Below are 11,857 nucleotides of genomic sequence, written 5' to 3' on the forward strand. Positions count from 1 at the left end.
GGATTTGAGCCCACATGTTTGGGCCACGAGGTTGGGAGGACAGAGCAGAGAGGGACAGGCGGGACAGAGGGGGTAGAGGGGCACTCTGGCTTCCTCCCACAGACCCCAGCATGGTGCTCCTGGAGGCCGGTAGCTGGAGGAGTGGCCCGGGCTCCAGGCCTTTGTCACTGGGGGGGTGAGAGGATGGGGGAGTGGGGGAATACTGGGACCCTGCAGGGAAGGAAGCACATATACCCTCCTCCTCTTCTAACGACAGCAGGGGGAAAGCACATTACATGCTTGCAAGTCTACCCTCTACTAGTTTTGTATTTACTGAATCTTGCAGGGAGATTGGTTCCTCCTCTCTTACTTTAAAAACTTTTGATGCTCTTGTATGGACATGAAACACCCACATACACATACACATTCAAGATAAGATCAATAACATAATGCCTTATGTGCAGCCAGGCAGTTTAATCAAAAGTATTTGTTTTTATATATATATTTTTTTTATAAAAGGCTATGACATCTCTAGTTCAGATTTTCTCCTGTCTTTCCCCTCTAGTTTTCCCTGCCATGGTTGTGATAATTGGATTTTCTGGACACCTGTATGAGTGCAGTATATCCAGCGGATTATAACCAGGGAAAGGGTGAGTCAACTCTAATTATTGTCAAGCAGCCTCAACCCCCTCTCTCTATAGCATAGTAGCCCAGTCCCTGCTCTCCCATCCACCTCATACCAACAGAACTGGTTTACTGTCTCAGAACAGCCAAGCTATGGAGAGGTAGGCTCGAGGAGGCCTTCAATTGTGAAGTTTCTGTCCCATTCACATCAGCAGGTACAGAAGTTGACACAGTTTACTCAGAGATTGCGAAAATTAGGAAAAGTTGTTTATACACTTAGACAAACCATGAACATTATAAACTCACTTCCGTCTCCAAACACCCCACACTGTGCTGGGCCAAGACCGGAGTAGATAGTAAGTGTTTGTAAACAGTGTGTGACGGGGGGGATGCAGAGACAGGTGAGGAGAAGGGGAGTGCTGGGGTGTGCTCTCCTCTGCTCACGGTCCCACAGTGAAACCCGAGGACGGAGCTGTGACTGAGCGGGGATGAGCGATGAACAGACAGGGCTTGTCCACAGACAGTCAAAGGGAGAGCTGGAGCTCTTTAACCATGGGGAGGGAGGGGAGCAGGATGGGGAAGGATGGACTCACAAGGTGTCTGGGCCGAGGCAGGTAATTCATCAGGCCATTCTCTCTCTCCAGGATAGGCTGCCCTACCGGCCAGGCCCAGCCAGCAGGAACTTCCCATGGTCACCTCCGCTCTGCTCCGAGGGACTGAGAATCCTAATGAGCTGGAGGGGTCCACATTTACCACGGCTGATTAACTGAGAACAATGAGGCCAAACAGAACTCACAGGCACTCACAGGCACTCACAATAGTGACTAGAGAGCCTCAAGGCGTTGTCTCTGTATTTTTTTGAGGGGAGAGAAAATGAGAGAGTGACCGAAATAGGAGAATGGAGGGGGGGAAAGTGAACAAGACTGTAGTTTTGTAATGCTTAGTTTTATTCGTTTAGAGGAAAAAAGCGATACTTTGAATACTTATTGTCACTATAATATATCCACGAGGCCATATATGTCCATAGGCAGCACATTGTATCAGTTCCTGTTAAAAAGGTGGGGTATAAAGTTGAAGTTTGGACTACAGCTTATGTAATGATGTTTAAATTATATTTATAGCATGCTAAAAAAGCAGTTGCATCATTAGTCATTTCCTCATGCAAATGAAGCCTAGCTATTTGCCTACATAGGCCTGCTATGTGCAGTGAGACCTAGCTACATCCCCTCACAGGGGCCTAGTGAATGAGGGTTGTTCTGACAGCTAGTGAGTGTCATTTAAACCCAGCCAACCTCCACCGATTACCATCTACACATTTATGGAGAATATGAGCATTATATGGTACCATTTCAATTAATAACCCCTTTTTCACTGACTGAATGCTTTGTAATCTCAACTATGCAATTAGTTTAGAATGGCTAAGAGATCAACTTCATTAGCATTTTTTGTACTGAAGGTGCCGGCTTGGGCCAAATGTTCGTTCTCAGTGGAAAGCGTATCTCTTTGGAAAAGCTGTTCTAAATTAGTTTCTGTATCAGTTAAAGACTATTTCCTCTCTGCTTTAAACTTGGGTGTGATAGAGGAACCTCTGGAATATTTATGGAGGGGAAAATAAATCCAGAAAGACAATTTTGCCATTTGGTTACATGTTCTGCCTTCCCTTCTTGTGTTTTTCCAATTACTTAATGCTATTTAAATATAGCAGAGCCGACACATGCAGTTCACTGTAGTGGGGCCTGAAATAAGTCACGCTTTAATTGTATTTCATAAATGATAATAGGAGCCCATCACAGTAAGCTAGCTGTAATAAAATGATAAAATGGACAATTATGAAAAAATCCAGGCCCTTAATTTTCTAAACACACTCCAGAGAGCGTCTTTAAGCCGGGCATATTTGACTAGATGCTGAACAGTATTCCCCTCTGTGAGGGCTGCTGAAGTGCTGTGAATTACAGTAGAAGTGTTTTGTATGTTGTACAGTAACGTGTAGTACTACAAACTGTAGTGCCACTTCATGAAATACTATTTATCCAATTGTCTGCAGGGAAAGGTTTATATTCATTATATTCCCTTATGTATATAAGACCAACTCAAATAATGTCTGGCAGAATAAACCATACAGTACAATATGTGTGCTGAAGGCAGGCCTGAATGTAGACACAACCAGGGTCTGTAAATCAGTCATTTCCCCATCATTGCAGGAAGGATATGGCTGGTTTGTGCATTGGTGTTTGTGGTCCCCTGTCAGCCAGTGGGTCAGACAGAGATAACACCTCTCTCTTTAAGAGGCTCTCAAATTCCCAATCAGTGTTTGACTTGGGAGACAGGTGATTACTCACACCTGGGTACCTGGCCTCTTTCTGCACCTGGACTCCACCCCACCCTGTGCCAAGCATGATCCATCGGTGAGGCAGCATGTGCCATGTGATGACACGCCACCTGCTGGTGGGGTGGGGTGGGGCAAACCCGCTGCTTGCTGTCCCGATCAATCAATTAAATATTTTTAATAAGAACAAATTCTTATTTTCAATGACAGGCTAGGAACAGTGGGTTAACTGCCTTGTTCAGGGGCAGAATGACAGATTTTTACCTTGTCAGCTCGGGGATTCGATCTTGCAACCTTTCGGTCCAACGCTCTAACCACTAGGCTACCTGCCACCGCTTTACACTAAAAAAGAAAACACAAGAAAAGGGAAAATAAAAATTACTCATCACTAAAAGTACATCTGAAAGGCATTATGGTAACCTGCACATAAAGCAGGGAAAAGCATGAATTTACACAAGGTAAAATATAAGGACAGGCAATGAATCCCTTTTATCCAGATAAATTAATGACTGTACATTGCTTTTACTTGGAGGGCATCAAGACCTCAACCATGAAATCCTATGGTGCAGTATACCTGTAACATGTCTCTTTCCCAGGTGTCTTTCTGACGTTCTTGATGCACATCCAATGATGAGTGGGTGATGGAGGTCCCTCTGCTGTAACCCTGACCTCCAGAGCATAATGACCGCTCCAAAGACAGGACCTAAGGAATGATGAGTCCAACGAAACACATATAGACACCACTGCTTCTGCTGCAAACATGACGGCATGATCTGTCTCTGTGAAGACAAAAACAATGTACCTGTTGTGCAACTCTCATATGGTTGGATCATATGGTTCATTTTGAAACGGTTAAACTGAAACAGTGAAACTTTTTACCAATAGAGGCTACGCTGCTTAAGATATGAACTGTATCGTCCGTTGATGTATTATATTTCATGATGTTACATATCTTCAATAAATGTATTGGTGTAGAAATTTTTGGTAGAAATATTGAGCATTACAATATTTGGAAAGGGAGTAGGGAGTTCACAATCAGAGCAGGGGAAGGTAATTGCAGGTTTTTGTTCCAGCCCTCCAGGACAGAGAATACCCCCCTACACACACCATTTGCCACTGTAGGTTTAGAGATCTACAGATGGCCTCTGTAAATATCTGAATAAGGCTAGCCTCTACCGTGTAAATGATAACACAATTTCTGGTCATCATTGATCTAAATACAGAACATTGTGGGGTAACTATCCTCCAGTATGGTGTGTGTTATCGTATATTGTTCATGTTGTATCACTGCAACCCTCAGGTGATGAAACAGTCTCTGTCACAATAGCTGCCCTCTCTCGCTCTACTTTTTCTCGAAGCTCCCAGGACAGCTTTCAGCCATGGATATTCATTCCCTTTATTTAAAACACACGTGTTCCACTGGCTACCAGTCATTCATCACTGACAACTAGAGTGGGTATGTGTGGCCATTTAGGCTTATTGATTAGCCATATCATTCACAGATATCTCTCTCAAGTATTTACTGTGTACATCAGCAAACAGGAACCACACAGTAAGTGGATATACCTCCTCACTCACACTTGAATATCCTCTGAGAAGAACCCAAGCAGGAAGCGTTTTCTCCGGGGGTGTCAAGTCCAGCCCAGGAGATGGTCAGCATCATGACACTAAGGAAGACCCTTGAGAGAACCAATCGAAGGCCCATCTGTGTTCAGCGCAGAGTGAATCCTGTGTTTCCAGGTTTAAACTGAACGTTATTAAAACAAGTGGGCTGAAAGGTCAGGAGAGAGAAGCCCACAAAAACAAACAATTCATTTGGCATGGCGGTGTAATGGGATGAGATGTGGACTGGGGTCGGGCCTATTGTTCTGCTAGAATTAACCGTGGCAGGTCATGTGTCACTGGGCACTGACCCCGGCCCCATTCAGGAGCCCAAACTCTGCATTAGCCACGGCCCAAAGAGAGGTCAAACATAGTCACAAACCGGGCACACACACAGCCAGTTCTGACCAGGGCAGCACTTACAAAACAAAGAGGGGTATTACCATGCGGTGGTTGTGACACTGGCGGCATCAAAGGCTTTGTGACTCATCCGTTGGCCTGAATCTGTTGGACTGGTGCATATTGGAGGCATTAAGCATGAACGACATGCACCTAAATACTCCTATTTCATCTGTGCAAAGTGTGTGAGCCGGAGGTGACTCCACTCCCCATTCCCACATCCATACCTGGCTGAGGTGCAGAGTTGGAATGAGAGTACAGAGTACAGAGTGAGTCAGAAGAGTGGGTTTGGTTCCTGTAGGGCCTGCTTGGGCATACACTCAGACCACCCATCAGGATTGCTTTGTGCGGTCTAGTCTGCATGCTTCTTTTCCTCTCTGCAGCGTGTCAGTCTTCTTGCATGTGAAGCCAATCGCTCGGCTGTTGTAGGCATTTCCATTTCCACCTGACAGATGCCTGGTGGAACAGTGGCATGTTGTAAAAACATCTGCTCCTTTAGCTGCAGGCTACAGATACTGCTAATTGAAAAACGCCTATTCCAATATTATTGTTGCACAGTGCAATCACATTCTATGATTTCTCAAGACTTGGCTGCTTTGCCTCGTTTCACTGACATTCCTCCTCTGTCCACTCGAGCGTATAATCACAACATATTTATTGATTAGAGGACAAACAGTAGCTAGCTCAACTGGACGGTAAATTCCTTTGTTTTATTCCTATTCAGCATGGTGGCAGCAGTACTTCTCCCAGGTAGCTAGATGACAGCCAGCCACAGCTAAAGCAGGCCTTTGCTCCAACATGGCTCTGCGGTCTCTGCCCTAATTGATTGGAAGGGGAAAGGCAGAACAGCTGCCCCAAAGCACAGAGCCAGAATTAAAACTTCAATCCCACTCCCGAACACTCAATTTCATCCATGATCCAGCATTATACAAATGAGTTGAGAACAGACAGCCAGGTGTATGGTTCCCCAGTAGGGTCCCTGGACCCACTGGCCTCAGAACCACAAACTGCTCCCCTCTCTCTCCCAGCAGCACCAGGCCCTCTGTGCTCCTTCTGTGCTCCCTCTGTGCTCCCTACCCTCCTACAGACAGCCCCCAGCCAAAACTACAACAGGCCAATTCTAGATTTTAGGGGATCCATTCACAGCACTTTTCATTTAGGTAAGAATCAACAAGAGGGTGTAACACTTAAATCATTATCAGCCCAGTAGCTTTGCCTGCCATTTCTGGGCCCTCCTCCACACACATACATTAACCAGAATATACTATAAAATTAGTAGAAATACTAGCCTACCAATAAGTAGTAAGTACACGCATAACTTTCACAGAGGACAACAAAGGAGATGGATATGCAAAAGCTCAGAGTATGTTAGAAAGTCACTGGGTTAGTTATAGTTTTACATGACCAGTTTCAAATTACAACTGTTTTTAAAGGTGATATATATATATTTTTACCTTTATTTCACTAGGCAAGTCAGTTAACAACAAATTCTTATTTTCAATGACAGCCTAGGAACAGTGGGTTAACTGCCTGTTCAGGGGTAGAACAACAGATTTGTACCTTGTCAGCTCTGGGATTTGAACTTGCAACCTTTCGGTTACTAGTCCAACGCTCTAACCACTAGGCTACCCTGTCTAGGCTACAGATACATTAAGAGTGAATTGTGTCAAAATAACACAGAATAAATTAATTGTTAAAGGCCCATAACAGTCAAAAACATGATTGTCCTGTGTTTTAGACTGTTAAACAGCCACCACTAACATTGAGTGGCTGCTGCCAACACACGGACTCAACTCCAGCCACTAATAATGGGAATTGATGGAAATTGATGTAAAATATATCACTAGCCACTTTAAACAATGCTACTTAATATAATGTTTACATACCCTACATTACTCATCTCATTTGTATATGTTTATACTGTACTCTATATCATCTACTGCATCTTTATGTAATACATGTATCACTAGCCACTTTAACTATGCCACTTTGTTTACATACCCTACATTACTCATCTCATATACTGTGCTCGATACCATCTACTGCATCTTGCCTATGCCGTTCTGTACCATCACTCATTCATATATCTTTATGTACATATTCTTTATCCCTTTACACTTGTGTGTATAAGGTAGTAGTTTTGGAATTGTTAGGTTAGATTACTCGTTGGTTATTACTGCAATGTCGGAACTAGAAGCACAAGCATTTCGCTACACTCGCATTAACATCTGCTAACCATGTGTATGTGACAAATACATTTGATTTGATTTGATTTATATTTCCACACTGAGATTGGAATAATACTGTGAAATTGTGACAATTATGATAATACCCCTTTTAGTGTAAGCTGTTTGAAAAGACTGCCTGAAATTGAATCGTGTTTTGGTGGGATGGCGTTTTGGCCTGCCTGTTGACATCACCAGGCGGTAAATTAGTTAATAGACAAGTAAGAAAGAGAGTTCCAAACCTCACTGCCAATAACAGCTAGTTTTCAGTTTTCCCTCCCCACCCAGACCACTCCCAGACAGTCCTAACAAAATTCTTGCTTGAGAAATATCTCTTTGCAAAGAACACATTTTTGTTTCTTTTTGACCATTTTAATTGAAAACAAATCACAGTAAGGTACTTAATTGTTATTCAGGAATGATTTGATATTGAGATAGAAATGGATGAAGTGGATCTTTAAGAACCATAACACAATTCAGAAATACATTTTCTAAAAATCAACACATTATTCCATCAACATAAGCGAGACAGTGTACTGTACAGTTCAGCCAGTAGTCCATAAAGCAGCAATATGTTTGCATAATAGTGACATTTCTTCCGACTGTATTAAGGAATCTTGATAGTTTCACATGTGGCCTTTTCAGTGGCGAGATGACTGGACACATTCTTCTGAGTGCGGTGGGTCCATGCAGCGGGCAGCTAGGCAAGGGTGAACAGAGTAGGATCTTCACTACTAGAGCCCACACAGGCCGACCGTGTTCTCTTTTTGACTGGACGATTGTCCTGCATGGGACACAAGGATCAGCCAATCACTTAGAACCACTTTTTTTGTTCAGCTGCAACAACAAACACCATCTTTTGACTTACTGGTTATAGTACAGTTGTCCAGAGGGGTTGAAACCTTTTGTGTAAGGATTGTGATACACAAAATGGTTTCTCAACATAACAAGAAAACGTCTGAGTTCTTAAATATTGTATCATTGTTCCCACTTGAAAACCTGATCATGGATGGCAAATGCTTTACCCAATGAAACATTTCTTAACATTCTTAAATGGACTCATTCAAATGTGTGAGTGTAATCATGCATAAACAAAAGAAGAAGTGAAAGCTTCCCTCCACAGTTGTCCTCATGTTGACATAGAACTGAGGGCTCGGCGAAATCGGCTAGTCAGGGGCCTTGTGTAGCGTGTGACAGGAATCTTTGTAGTCAACAGATCATACTCAGACCCCAGCGCTACTTGCCTTCTGGTGCTGCATACAAACTGAATGAATGGGAACCGGCTAGTCCCTTACTCCAAAAAGTCATCACAACTGTGCCAAACTGGGCCCAGGATACAAACCCCGCAGTAACACTGTACAGAGCTCTGAAATACATCTTTGTCCCAATGTTTTACAGTTCAAAATGTACAAAAGTCAATAAAACAAAGATGGCCATCCATCTCATAGGAGTCTGAGATAACCTATAAAGTCATCACAACAACATTTACCAACACCTATTGTACTGTTGAATAAACATAAACCATAATCATATTCAAGCAATATGTATTATATCATACACTACACAAAAAGAGATTATGGCTACATTGCAAACCCAGTAAAAAGCATATAAAAGGATTCGGGTATACATTTCACTAAATTATGCTACAAATGTATTTTTATCCTTATCCTGAGTGGTTGATTATTTCATTTCAACAAATCAGATCTGACCATGTTCCTGCTTTTATTGTGTTTAGTAAAGATGAGTTGTTCACAGTAATTCATAAAAACAGTTTTATAAATAGAGAAGAGTATCTGAGAGGGAGGTTGACTAATTCAGTCTAGTAATGAATGAATGAATGAATGAATGAATAGAGTGATTGGTACCGTACAGCAGTATCAGGGGTTCACTACAAACAATCTCGTCTACCAGATCACTACATGTCTGGGGACACCAACCTGTTCCAACACAGAACAACCATGTTTTCACTGGACAAACTCTCTGCCTTTTCCTCTTATAATATATACTGTATATTCCTAATACTGTGTTGCACCCCCCCATTCAGAACAGCCTCAATTTATCGGGGCATGGACTCTACAAGTTGTCAAAAGCGTTCCTCGTGGATGCTGGCCCATGTTGACGCTAATGCTTCCTACGGTTGTGTCAAGTTGTCTAGATGTCCTTTGGGTGGTGGACCGTTCTTGATACACACTGGAAACTGTTGAGTGTGAAAAACCCAGCAGCGTTGCAGTTCTTGACACAAACCGGTGCGCCTGGCACCTACTGTACTACCATACCCCATTCAAAGGCACTTAAAAATGTTGTCTTGCCCATTCACCCTCTGAATGGCACACATACACAATCCATGTCTCAGTTGTCTCAAGGCTTGAAAATCCTTCTTAAACCTGTCTCCTCCCCTTCATCTACACTGATGGAAGTGGATTTAACAAGTGACATCAATAAGGGATCATAGCTTTCACCTGGTCAGTCTATGTCATGGAAAGAGCAGGTGTTGTTAATGTTTTGTACTCAGTGTATATCGCTCTCCATCTCTCTGCCACACAATCAGAGATGATTTCCCAGTTGAGACTGGGCCTTTAAAAGTGATGACTAAAGAGAACTGGAGCCAGCCAGGCCCTGTGTTTTTGGATACTTGGGGACTGGGTTCTAGCGCGGGCCAAGCCAAGATTATAAAGAATGAGCACAGGGGAGAAAATTAAATGGCACATGGCATAAGGCCACACAAGCACCTCGGCCCTCTGCTCATCCCATTCCCAGCAATCTATAATGGAAATGGAGGGAGAGTTTTTTTTCTTCTCTCACATGGCACGTGTGTCCAAGCTGCTCTTGGAATAATATTTAAATAACCATAATATTTAAATTAAATTCTGTTTCTTGTATTTTTTCTAGAGTTCTCATTTTTTAGAAAGCTTATACACGGTCACTACTTTTATAGCCATCTGTGTTAATCAGGGTAGGCTCTTACTTATCACCGACCGAAAAAAACAACAAACCATCAAATATTATGGTAAGTCAAACCTTTTTTTTATGTCATCCGTTATATTTTTGGGACCTAATAATGTTCGATTGGTTGTCCTTTACTATTGACCTTTTCAAATAAAGCTTTGGTTAGCAAGCGTTTAAGCATGAAGAACAAGACCCTCTTGAATTGAATGAAGCCGGGAGGGATTAAATACATTTCCTGTTCCTAATCTGGAAATTAGCCCTCGAATGCCAGTGGGAAAAGACAGGAACTTTTCTTGGGGATTTTTAACCATTTGAAGGAAACAATGTGACCGAGACATGGAACCCGGAACCCAGAGGCCTGGTTGGTTGGGGCTGGGGTTGGGAACAGAACAGAGCAGACAAGGACAGACCAGGACAGAACTTTCAGGTCCATTAGAGTGGAATGTGGCTGGGGGTTGGTATGAGATAAAACATGCAGGGGAAAGAGCCTGCCATCCTTCCCCCCTCATTGAGCGACCGCGTCCTTGAGGTCCCATTCATGGAATCCCACTAATGAGAGTGGAAATGTCAGCTATGATACACTCAGAGGATAGAAGGGAAACAGAGCGCCACACAAAGGTCTTTTATGAGTTCTGCCTTCTATTTCCTCTGCACTTGTTTTCCAACTCTTTTATAACTTGATTAGTGGGCCCTTTCACACATTCTCACATGCAGAAAGAGAGCTATTTGCTTATAGATTATTTTTAGTAAAGCACAGACTGCCCTCATTGTATTCGGTGGTGGTAATGGTGGTAGTGGTGGTGATGGTGGTGTAGGGGTTGTATGGTTAGGGGATTGGAATTGATTGCCTATCTGAATGGTGTCTTCCAGTTGGGAAAACACAGACTCTGTAATGCATGCTTGGCCAGTCTGTGACAGTGGTGCTTCTACTTTCTTAACAGAGGACCACTGATGGGGGAGGGCACAGCAATGCCAATAATTATACTGAGAGAGCACAGTTAGTTGAAAGCAAAAAGTGACATGAAGCTGGTGTGGCTGTTGGGCACACAAGATGAGCAAGAGCCCAATGGTCTTCATGTTGTCATCTCCACTGAAGCAGCTGACCTTGTAGTGCCAATGAGTAAGAGTAATGTGTTCCTTGAACTGATCTGAGAGCCAAAGGACTGACTGTACACATGGCAATGTAGGTTACATAGTTAATTAAGAAAACTTGGCTCTAAATCCGCTAAGTCAAATTACCCCCCGTAGAGACAGTGGAAATAACATTGGCAGATAGGAAATCACTAAATCCTGTGTAAAATTATAAAAAGATGGACCTGTCAAAAACGGAGTCTGGCGCCTACGAGAATGGCATTAGATAAATGAACCTCCACACGACTCCAGAAGGGGATGTGTGGTTAGGACAGCCAGCTCTACATACTGTACAGAGAGAGTTAGAGAGTTAGAGAGAGAGAGAGAGAGAGAGAGAGAGTGAGACAGAGAGAGATTTCCTGGGTTAGCAGGTAATAGAATATCCTTCCAAGGTTTCTGGATAACAAAGAGAGAGGTGATCTCAGGTGTGAGGCCCCTTCTCCGTGAATCTGATCAATCATACTGAGACAGTTCCCCCAGGACAGAATCGTAAGGCAATTACACCTGTCTCATTACCACACTCTTCAACACAGTCTAACCGTCAGGCTGCATGGGTGTAAAGAGAGAGTGTCATCTCCACTTTTACCCATTTCACTGCCACTGTTTTCTCACAGAAATAAATCTA

At 43.0% G+C, this 11,857-nt stretch overlaps 1 long non-coding RNA gene across 1 annotated transcript in view; it reads left to right on the forward strand.

The window, feature by feature from the left end:
• The window catches only part of LOC115108412 (uncharacterized), a 34,184-nt gene extending 24,057 nt beyond the window's left edge, over positions 1-10,127 (forward strand). Inside the window, exons 4-5 of the long non-coding RNA XR_003860342.2 lie at positions 545-629; positions 3,526-10,127. This is a non-coding gene — a long non-coding RNA (uncharacterized LOC115108412). The remainder of the gene's footprint in view (positions 1-544; positions 630-3,525) is intronic.
• The last annotated feature ends 1,730 nt before the right edge of the window (positions 10,128-11,857 follow it).

The sequence above is a fragment of the Oncorhynchus nerka genome, linkage group LG24, assembly GCF_034236695.1.
Source record: "Oncorhynchus nerka isolate Pitt River linkage group LG24, Oner_Uvic_2.0, whole genome shotgun sequence".
NCBI classification, from domain to species: Eukaryota; Metazoa; Chordata; class Actinopteri; order Salmoniformes; family Salmonidae; genus Oncorhynchus; species Oncorhynchus nerka.